The following is an 11,789-nucleotide window of genomic DNA, read 5'->3' as shown; positions in this document are numbered from 1 at the left end:
CTTGATCCTGCTGGTGTTGAAACTCTTATAGAATACATGTAGAATTTATATGGAACAAAATCACTTCACTCCTGTATTTCTATCTAAAAAAAATTAAAGAGACTGCTGTGAAATACACTTGGATACTTAAGAAGAAAATCTACGTTTAAATTATTCATAAGACAGCCTAGAAACATTAGCAGGCCATACTATTATGACCAATATTTCCTGCAAGGAAACCAAGACGATAATGCCCACATTTATAGACATATTCATTCCTAATAGAGGGCTTGCATAATTATAGCAAAATCCTTGGGTCTTCTCAAGAACAGTTAAGAGTCACATTTAATACTATCCAATCTCTTATCTGCTCTACTATGTAACTGTAACTACAGCTGCACTGACTTTTGTTCTAAGACAACAGGTATGGAGATACCAATAACAACATGCAGGGATAAGGTTTAATTGCTGTATTTGGGAATACTGAGATGATATAGACAGCATCTTTACTCATTTCTCATTTGTTTCATTACACAATGCGAGGTAATACATTGAGAAAATTGTATGGGAAATCTTTACATATTAGAAATGCATTTGATAGAGATGCCAGCCTCTGTCCACTTTTCTATTTCACATTTCCTGTAAAAATGTGACTGTGTATTGAGGTAAAGATTGTAGTGGATTAGTTGATGATAGACATCTTGTTATGTGGTATGCAAATCTTGAAAATGTAACATTATCCCTGATCTACCATTTCCTAGGGCCCAGTGAGAGGCTAGAAATTTGTTAAGCAAAAAACCTCTACTGAAAGCTAATACCAAAAACAAGAAATTAAGAAATATTACAGCACAAATGACAAAATGTATCAAAGACAACTAGAGGAATTTGGAGAAAGAGAAACTAAGTGCAGTTAGGGAAAAGGACCTTTAATAACTCATCTAGAATAAACAGATCTGGAGGCTAGTAATTGTGCCACCTAGAGCAGTAATTCTCAAGTAGGAATCCATAGTGTCAAACAAATGTTGACATGTTGTGGCCTGAATTCCTTGCAACAGAATGATTATGCTGTTATTTTTCACATCAAAAAATGAAAGAAAACTGATAGCTGGCATTTTCCAAGGGGTGCTTTGAGCCTTATGCCTTGACTCTAAAAAGGTTGAGAACCACTCACTTAGAGGGTAACTGAAGTCGAGGAATTGTTTTTGTTGAATAACCAACTCTATTTCTTCTTTTTTCCTCAAAGGTCAGCATCATTACTGGCTGGTACCAAGGAATTACACAAGACATGATATTCCCCAAAGGTGGGGGTATACTTATACTTTTTTACTCACCTTTCCAACAAGGATCATATTCTAAATTGTCTTCTACACCTTTATTTAATATGAATGAAGGACTAAGAATCTTATTTTATTAAATAAAGTTACGTAAAATACTATGCATGGAACTGCTTAGAAGATATGTACCATACCTAAGCGAAATTTTCATTATGCAAAATGTATTCACTTAAGTGGGAATCTGGGGATGGCAGCAATGGAGCTATACCTCTACTTATATTAATTTAAATAACTACATAAGCACAGGTCCTCCATTTTATAGTTCACCTCAGAGAAACAATTTAAGGAACATTTTAGTAATAAAGGTGACCAGTGTTTGTTCTGTGGTGCCAAATAGTGAGTTAATAGTTTGATTACCTGCAACATTTTTTTCTGAACAGCCACACAGGTATCAATCAGAGAAGGTAATACTGGAGAAACTTAGGGCATGTCCCCACAAATGCACACATGCAGGGGTGCGAGTTTTCCGCAGGACTAAAAGCAGTGGAACTTCCTTGCACATGTGCTCCAGAGCGCAGTAAATAGAACCCGGTGGAGTAGGGGAGGCTGAGGCCAGCACCTGTGTTGGCCCCAGCAGTCTTACCTAGCGTCCTGGGGAACTACCCAGGCAGTAGCAGTACTAAGCCGGCCATTTGAAGCCTGGCTGGCAGCCAGAAAATGGCTCTGGACGGCCAGGCTGCAGTTTCCTGCAGCGCACACTGCCGCCATGTGCACCACACCACTTTTTTCAGCAGCTTTTTTTTTTTTTTTTTGACACCAGGATCTTTTGGTGTCAAAAAACACCATGCTGCCAGCTAATACAGTGAAGCAGTGCTTGTGCATGGCATGCATTTTGCAGTACTTCAAATGGATTTGAGGTACAGCAAACCTCACATAAGTGCTCATGGGGAAGCACGCTTAAAGTAGTTTTTTTACAAATCTTCTACTTGTCTATATAGAGCATTCTAAATGGCCGCCAGTAGGATCCAGCAGAGCAATCACATGCAATGAAAAACACTGTATGGGACCATGTGATAATTCTTGTTTCATTAAAAAATATGCCCCATTACAAAATGATAAAACAGAGTATTAATTTACCATGGGTTTTTGTTTTGGGGGCGGGGTTTCTGGTAAATTCAAGTTGATAAAGTGAGATACTTAAAGTGAAATTAAGTATCTACATTCAGCAGACTATCCCCTGTATATACTGCCTGACCCTTACTTCAGCACATTTAGAAGCCCTTCCTGTGACTGAAACACATGGGATATAATTTTGGGAACAAACAAGAAAAGATCAAGCACCACTAAAGCTGTTAAAAGATTAATCAGCACATTCCCATAATTATCATGACAATTTAATTTTCTGTGGTACATTTGGTCCCAAATAACAGCCATCCAAAAACTGGGGATGGGGGGGTTGTAGTATTAGAGTCATATAACAACATCCTAAACATTTCACTTTGTTGCCTAGTGTAACAGGGAACCCTAGCTCTGTTACCAGACAGCAGGAGGGCCCCTTTAAGACCAGAAATTTCCGAGCACAGCCTGCTGGCCGGGTAGGGGTTAAAAGCTGAGCCTCCTCAGCTAGTCAGGTGACCGGAAGGGGGCAGGCCACAACTATAAAAACCCTGAGCTGAGCTGAGTTGAGCTGGCTAAGGGGGCTTGGCTGCTGTGAGGGTGGACTCCTGATGACTCCCAGAGAAGCTGTGGCAGCCCCACAAGAGGGAGCACAGCTGACGGTGGGAAGCAGAAGCACAGAGCCATGGAAAACATGAGCTGGCAGACTGCTTTCCTTAACTTTATTTTGGTTGTAGCCCAGGGGCTTACTCTTTCTGCTTGATTGGTACTCCAGTGGTTTATGGTTGAGGCTGTAGAGGCGGCGGCGGCCTCATTAGCGCCATGGGGTGCAGTCATAAAAGGCCAAAGGGCCCAGTGCACTAGTGGGTGCAGCTGTACAGGGCCAGGGGCCCAGAGCCTGCTGCAGGAAAATAGGACTTTGAAGCTGGGTCCTAGTGGGTGGATCTAGGCTAGTAGCCCAAGCTATAAGAAAGGGACCAAGCCTGAGGAGGCAGAAGACCCAACAACTCGGCACCCAGGGGCACAGTGTGAAAGGGGACCAGAAGGCCTGGTGCTGTAGTGAGCACAAAAGCAGGGCCATGGGCCCAGAGAGTATTAAGGAGCTAGAGCCTCAGAGTCAAACCCTACCTGGTAGGCCTAGCTAGAGAAAGATGGGGGCAAAAAGCCCATGGTGGCTGAGAACCCCAACATAGAAGTATGAACAACATCTGCGAGGCGTGGGGCACGTATAGGGATGGTCAAAGCATGCAGGGACAGCCCTAGTCATCAGGGTGTACAATAGGAAGTCTCCCACTTGTAAGAACAACTAAAGATTTACATCAAGACATGGGAGATTAATAAAGGCAGGCTACAGGACAAAATACAGGAATGAAGTATTAAAGGACTTCAAGAATGCCCCTCACAGGCTGCTAGAATGCCACTGGGGATGGCAACCTGTTGCACCAAGGTTGCCATATAGTTTGTTGGTGTAGCCATGATGATCCAGGAAATGTACAGAAAGCAAGGGGATTTTTGTGGTATCTTTTATTGGACCAACTGTAGAGTTGAGACAGATGCTTGATACATGCTTTTGACTACAGAGCACCCTTCTTCTGGTCTAGAAAGAAACAGACACAGGCTGAGCTAAATAACAGGAAAAAAAGTTTAACTCATGCAAATGAAAGAAACAATTTAAGGAATGGAGGATGGGTGTGAGGAAGGTGCAAAGGGAGGTGATCAGAAATAACTTAAACAAGGGAAATGTAGTTGAATGGATAAACTAATTATGTAGAAGAACAAGACCAGGTCATTATAACCTATGGCATGCAGAGAAATGAGTATAGATAGCAGTTAGATGGTAATGAATCATAAATCTATTGTTTGTGCTTAGTCCATTTTGTCTGGTGTCCAGTAAGTTTATGGATTTGTTCCCAAGACCATCTTTTGAAGGTGTTCTGTACATTTCCCTCATTTCCCTCCAGTATGGGGCCAGTGAGGTCACGAAGAGAATAGTTGTTTTGTGGAGAGTGTTTTACTGATTACTGCATGTCTCTGTCCTTTATCATTTTTTCCTGGGACAGCTCATTCTGAAGCATAGTCTTTGTCTAGTTTTACCCACATAATTTCTACAACGACATTTGGTGCACTGGATGAGCTATAGCACATTCTGCGACAGACATGTGTAGGATCTGTGGATTCTGAAGGTTTCATTGTGGGGGCTGATGATTTTTGGTTGCAGTAGAGATGTGTTGACAGGTTTTGAATGTGTTTGTTGAGGCAGGGTTATGACCTATTTGTCTCGAACTTTTTTTCCCCCAAAGAAAGAGAAATGGCAGTTTACAGTTTGGGAGGGAGATGATGTTTCTCTCTCTATGAAAAGGGGTGAACTTCCTTCTTTGGTCTCAGAAAAGCTGTGTTGGCAGCAAAACCAAAATTTTGTCCATACTGAAATTCTTAAATAATCACAAACATGTCAGATTTTGTATATGAATCTTTTCAAAGGTAAGTGATATTTTTCACATAGCTCAATATTAGCAGGCTTGTTCAAAATTCAGGTGCCAACTGCAGCTGTAGTATCTCTTATCTGTCAATATGGACAATACTATTTTATTCTACTTTTTTTTTTCCTGAAGGTACAAAGCCTGACTACAAATTACCAGTCTTGTTTTGGTTGCCCCGAAATATCAGTTTAACTGTAGTGAATTCAATGGAGCTGAATCAGGGATGACATTATCCTATTAATTTTTAATAATGAAGGCATAAAGTAAGGAAGATGACTAATATATTAAAAACCTTGAATATATGCACAATGCACAACACACTTTGGGTCCCAATGTGGTGAAAACTTCTAGATGTTATCACAACATAGTGAATAATAATGTTGGCATCTGCGATGCAGTATTGTGTGTCTTTTGCTTTAGTACTATGACTAAGTGGTAAACCCAGAGGTTATTTCTCAATTTTCCTCAATTCTGGACTGGGAAAACCCCATTGATAACGGATATACAAAGAAAGTACAAACTGTATAAGGACCACAGGAGTAGGTCCTAAAAGAAGAAGAGCAAGTAAAGGACGTCAGGCTTTTCAAAATACCCTGAATTAATTTTTTAAATAACACAGATTATAGGCACACAATCTAGGAGTTTTTTGCAACTATATTTCTTTATTTTCAAATGCTTTTCTCCCTTCTGTCGCTGCATGAAAATGCAGGAAACAGAATGATTATACATAAAGAAAGTTAAATTTCTTCTCTAATTCCATTCAATAACAGCTATTTTATGCTGCTATAATGAGGTGCATGGCTCTGGAGCTGAAGCTCAGCTCCAGAGGGTTAAAAGGGTAAAACAGTCTACCTGCTTAGGAGGAGGCGGCGGCCAGCTGAAAGGGATAATTGGCTGGCCCTAGGGGAAGTTAAAAGCTACTGGGAAGGGTAGCTAGAGAACAGGGAAGGCTGCAGTGCTTGAGGAAGAAGCACTGTACTGTACTTAGGGTCTGAGGAAGGACTGCAAGTTGTGATTTAATCATTTGTTATTTGCACAATTGTTTATTTATTATTTATATTAATTCCTGTGGGAAGCAAGTTTGCCCCAGTGAAAATAAAGACTGCTTGACCAAGCAGTTACAACCCACTAAACATGGTAGAAAACATAGGCATTCTAAAGCTAATGCCAGCAATGGAGAATGGAGCCCTAATAAAATGGCTGGAGGGGCAGCAGCAACAGCAGCTACTTCAGCAGTTCCAACTTCAGCAGCAGCAGTTCTAGAGAGAGCAGCTGCAGGAGTTCCTGAAGCAGCACTGGGAATCAAGCAGACCCCCACCCAAGTTGACAAGTTACCCAGATCCTGGAGGATAGAGGGTGTGGTCCTCACCAAGAAGAGACCTGCAGGTGACCCAGAGTATTTCCTTGCCACTTTTGAGTAGGTGGTGGAGACCTATCGGTGGCCACAGGACAAGTGGGCTATGAGGGTGGCCCCTCCATTACCAGGGGAAGCACAGGCCTTATCAGGACCTGGGAGCAGATTCATCCCAGGATTATAAAACCTTCAAAGCAGCCATGCTGGACTAGTAGGGCCTTACAGAGGAAGCCTATCACTACAAGTTCTGGCTGGAGACTTGGAACACAAATGCACTGCCCCAGGCCATGGCCCAGAAGCTAAAGGACTTGTGCACCCACTAGCTAAACCTGGACTCAAGGTCAGCAGTGAAGAGCGTGGAACTGGTGACTCTGGAACAGTTCTGAACCATCCTCCCAGCAGAAACCTGGAGATGGGTATATTGCCAATGGGTGGCCAATCTGGAGGAAGCCACCTAGAAAGTGCTGGACTTCACAGGAACAGAGGTAGACTGCTGGGATCCCTGGTGAAGCCAGCAGCTTCCAGGCCTGAGAAGACTCGGGCTACAGGGAAAACAGGCCACATCTCTAGGGAGGTCTCCAGTTGGGGCATTATCTCTAGCTCTTCTAAAACCCCCACTGGGGGGAGAGCCCTTGAATGGCCTCTCCAGAGAAGAAAGCCACCTGGGCATCCCCACAACCCGAGAAGAGGAAAGGAGGCTCAATTAATTTATTTTCAATGCTGGGAGAATCAATATAAGGCTGCCCATAGATGGATTGTGGGTATACTAAAGTGTCCATCTCAGAGGCAAGGCAGATCCAAGGGGGTGTGGTCCCAGTAAAAATAGGGGATGTCCATGTTGTAGGGATCAGACTCAGGCTTTGGCCCAACGTTTATCCATGAGTAATTTGTAAAGCCAGCAGATACCACAGTAGGTGAATGTGCGCATGTCACTTGTAATCATGGACCTACCCAACCCTACCCCATAATACACTAAGGGTGTACATGGCCACTTACAGATGATGTGGTAATATTTGCCAACACATGAGCAGACCACCTCCAGCAGGTGAGAGTGGTGTTATGATCGATATGAGTAGAGGGTCTCGCAGCCAACCCTGCTAAATGTCACCTGGGGTACACAAACTAGATAAATGGGATATATACTGGACAATGGCAAAATCAGGCCTCTAGTGGACAAAGTACCTGCCCTGGCCCAAGGAATGGGGTCGAGTGGAGCAACCCACAGGTCAGTGGGAGCCTACACTGTAGTGTAATGGGGGAGTCCTAAACCAGTGCACCACCCATGCATGTGAAGCAGCAGTGTGGGGGGCGCTGTCCATGGTTCAGACTATTGTGGGTGTGTAGCCTCTGCTAGTGGCTTTCCTGCAATGTGGACCCTGGCCACTTAGAAGTTAGAAAATCCCAATGTAAAGATCCCAGCTTAGTTCAAAATTCACATCCTCTACAGATACGGCACCCATAAAGCATAGGCTGCTTACAGACTTAAAAAAACCCCAAAAACAACACTTTAAACTGGGCACACCCCTATATCACACGTAGCCCATGCCCAGAAGAGGCATTATTTTAGTTGGACCCAGGTTGCCAAATGCCTATATAGATCGAGCGCTTCAGTGGGAATTTTTTACACTTGTAGCTAATAGTTGATTGAATCAGCTATTAGATAAGAGTGCCAAAAAGCCCTACTGAAGTTCACAATCTATATAGATGCTGCAGAGCTGGATTGAACTAATGCACTTCTTCTGGTAAAGTGTAGTTTTTTGTTTGTTTGCTATTCATGTCTATCAGCAGCCATTCTGACCAACAAGTTACCAGTTTGCAAAAAGTTGTAGCAACTAGAACTTTAGTTCCAGGCCCTTTCCACAACACTTTATGCCCAAAATTTCTCCTCTAGGTTCACCTCTAACTGTGGTACAGTATCAATAGTGAATGTGACAGTACCAAAGATCCATAAAGCAAGCTAAGGGAAAGCACCCCCACCAACAAATGGTAACAACAGTGAAAAACACACAGAGACAAAAATACCCAGTGCAGATAACCCTACAGGGGTGGGCAAATAGGGCCCACAGGCCAGATGCAGCCTGCCAGGTCTGAAGGTCCCTAAAAATTTAGAAAAGTAATATTTCTCTGTTCCTCGATGCCTGTCAAAGATGACAGAAATCAGGGGCAGTAGGATCCAGGGGAAGCCAGCAGCAGGACTGAGCAGCCCAGCAACAAGGCCTACCTGGCCCTAGCCCCTTCCTGCCCCCACCCTCCCCAACCAGAAGCTTCTATCAAGCAGAGCCTTCTAGCCTGAGACTGTGGATGTTCCTCGCATCCCTCTGCCAGAGAAGGAAATTCAGATAAGAATGTGGGGAGGGGGCAAGCAGGGTAGGGCTGCAGGTAATTGCCCCAGTCCTTGGGGCCAGGCCAGGCAGCTCCTGCTGAGTCCTGTGGTTTCAGCCAGGCAGCCAACAGCCACTGAAGGCACCACAGTGAGTAGAAAAGCAGGGAAATGGCAGCATGTGTGTATCTGTGCATGCGTGGAGAGAGAGAGAGAGAGATTGTGAGCGTGTGTAGAGGGCGAGTCCCACATGCACACCCTACCATACACGTACAACCACACCCCCACTCACACTACCATACACACACACACACACCCCAGCTACCCTCCACCCACACCCCACATATCCCCACACCTATCCACCCCCATACACACCCACACCCCACATACCCACACACCCACAGCTCGCCACAAACCTATATCCAACCCCCATGCCCCAACTCCCCACAATATACAAGAGTAAGACTTCATTTTAAGCTATTGTGCAATTACGTCTATGTACATTACACAAACACATGTAAATCAGGACAAAAATATTTTTAGAACATAATTTGCTATTTTTCTGGTTCTGAGATGGCAAAAACCCTTGCTGAAAGGAGTACTTCTGGAGACAAGGGGAGAGACTTCTGACAGCAAAGGTCAGGGATTAGGGGGCAGGACTTCCGGTCACAAGACGGCGACCAGGAGGTGGGGCACCTGTCAGGGGGCAGGGATACCTATGCTGCCCTTGACAGCTTGGCAAAACTCAGTAAGCAGCCCTCCACCCAAAATACTTGCCCAGCCCTGATCTAGTACATTTCAAGAATGGTAACAACAAAAATAAGTCACCTATTTCCTTCTCCCAGATGCATGCAATCTGATATTTTAATGGCGACACTAACAGACAAATTTTATAGGCTTTTTTTGAACAGGAGATCAATTAGACTGATAAATAATGTCTAGAGAATATAGACTTTGCTGCCAATTTCCACTAACCAGATCATTTAAGCCAGCTGGAGTACTGCGTCCAGTTCTGGGCACTGCACTTCAAGAGGGATGTGGCTAGCACTGAGAGGGTCCAGAGGAGGGCCACTTACATGGTCAGGGGGCAGCAGGGCAGGCCCTACAAAGACAGGCTGAAGGGCCTGAACCTATTCAGCCTCCACAAGAGAAGGCTGAGAGGGGATCTGATCTGGTGGCTGTTTACAAACTCACCAGGGGAGACCAGTGGAAATTGGGGGAGGCTCTGTTCTCCCAGGCACCACCTAGGGTTACTAAGGAATAACGGCCACAAATTATTAGACAGAAGGTTCAGGCTGGACATCGGGAGACATTACTTTACAGTCAGAGCTGCCAGGCTCTAGAATGGGCTCCCAAGTGAGGTGGTACTCTCTCCTACCTTGGGGGTCTTCAAGAGAAGGCTGGACAGATACTTGGCTGGGGTGATATGACCATGGCACCCGTTCCTGCCCGGGGCAGGCAGTCGGACCCAATGATCTGTTTAGGTCCCTTCCAACCCTAAGCACTATGAAACTATGAAATGATTTAGTGGGAGCTCATTCTGAAGTTTTTGGTACATCTTTATCTTTTCTGTAATGTCAGTGTGTATAGCATAGGGGCAGTCCTTTAACATGGCTTGCTTACAATTTTTTTCCTCGAAAGTGAAAGATGTTTATTATATCCATAGTGTTCCAATTCACTGGCTGTTGGTTTCAAACACCAAGTAGTAAAGTATTTTAGCTAAAGGAGCATTGTAAAAAAGCTAGATTAAGTGATGTTATTAGGTACACCAATATATTTTGATAAACTAAATAACCCTCTGCCATTTTTACATGATGTTGCATATAGGTAAATAAATTGTATACTACTGTAAGAGAGATGTGCCCAATTTCAGTCCAGTCATACTTACTTAATCGGACTGTCAGGTGTATCACAAGCAACAGATGCTTGTTTGACAAAGGACCTTTTTATTCTGGCTAATTAAGCAGTTGAACACACCCGCCTGTTAATGATTCAGCTTTGTACAGCTATTGCTGGCTGAATCATGCAAATCTGCAGCTAAATAAACCACATTTTGAAAGGAGGCTAATTAACCCCTAGGAGAAGGAAAAGACTACTGCACGAACCCAGCTGCTGAATGTGACAAGATTAGCATTTCTTCAACTTAATGGGCAAAACTCAAGCAAACAAACTGTTAAGAATACACATTCTGCTGCAGATTCTATGCATTCTAATGCTGTTTGTTAAGCTTCCTAAAGATTATTTAATACACTCAAATTCACAGTAGGGATCCTTCTTTCTTCTCTACTTTGCATACCAGACTAAATGATTTAAGAGTCTGACCTAATCTATTACCTGTCAAATAGCATTGTACAAATAGGTTAACTTAATAGTAACTATTTATATTTTATTAGGCTCCTTCATCCTGAACCAATTTATTTTAACTAGCAGAATTTGCAAAGTTTTGTTCCACTACATACCCTTTATTGTGTATACCAAATAATGTAGCAGGTTTTAATTCAGCACTGAAAATAAAAGCCTGTAATTTACTTTCAAGTGCCCCGGAAATTTCTTTTTTCACTTGTAAAACACCAAATAAAATATCTTTGAAGCTAAAGTGGATTAGATCTTCTAATCGCGTGCAGTGACAACCTTTTAATGGTTAGAATAAAAGACTAATCTTGGATCTTATATACCCCAAGTAGTGAATGACCAATACACTCATTAACAATTTAAGGCAACATAATAGGTTTAACAATAAAGAAAAATTCTTAGACCACCAAGTATCACCAGATGAATTAGTATAAGGTGTTTGGTTCTTCTGCAGTGTTACAAAAGCTAACAGACTTAATAAATGCTCTAGTAGGCACTCATTTTTTGTATAAAATCTAGATACATTTTTTCCAAAGAGTTCTTCTGAGCTTCTAGGAACTATTTTATTACCACCACCTATAAAGTAGAAGGTAATTTAGACACACTGAATCAGGGGTCGGCAACCTATGGCCCACAGGCCAGATCTGACCCATAGAGCTGCTGGATCCAGCCCACAGAGCTGGAGGGTTTTGACTGTGCTTGTGCTGAATGAAGCCAAGCAGTGAGGAGCTGTGCCAGGGCTGAATAGCTTCCAGCCACACCATGCCACTCCTACATCTCCCTACCCTCCAGGAGCAGGGAGAAACAGTGGCAACACAGAGGCAGGCTGGAAGATGCACTCATGCAGCAAGGGGCTGGGGGAAGTGGTGGTGGTGTGGGCACAGCTCCCAGCTGCCTGGCCCCAATACAAGAGT

General features: G+C 43.4%; 1 protein-coding gene across 3 annotated transcripts in view; it reads right to left on the bottom strand.

Moving 5' to 3' along the window:
• The window catches only part of RFX3 (regulatory factor X3), a 263,571-nt gene that overhangs the window by 153,477 nt on the left and 98,305 nt on the right, over positions 1-11,789 (bottom strand). The gene's annotated exons all lie outside the window — the stretch shown is intronic.

Source organism: Alligator sinensis, unplaced genomic scaffold (assembly GCF_000455745.1).
Source record: "Alligator sinensis unplaced genomic scaffold, ASM45574v1 scaffold392_2, whole genome shotgun sequence".
Classification (NCBI taxonomy): Eukaryota; Metazoa; Chordata; order Crocodylia; family Alligatoridae; genus Alligator; species Alligator sinensis.
The sequence above is the reverse complement of the archived record's forward strand: the minus strand, read 5'-3'. Positions and strand labels throughout refer to the sequence as shown.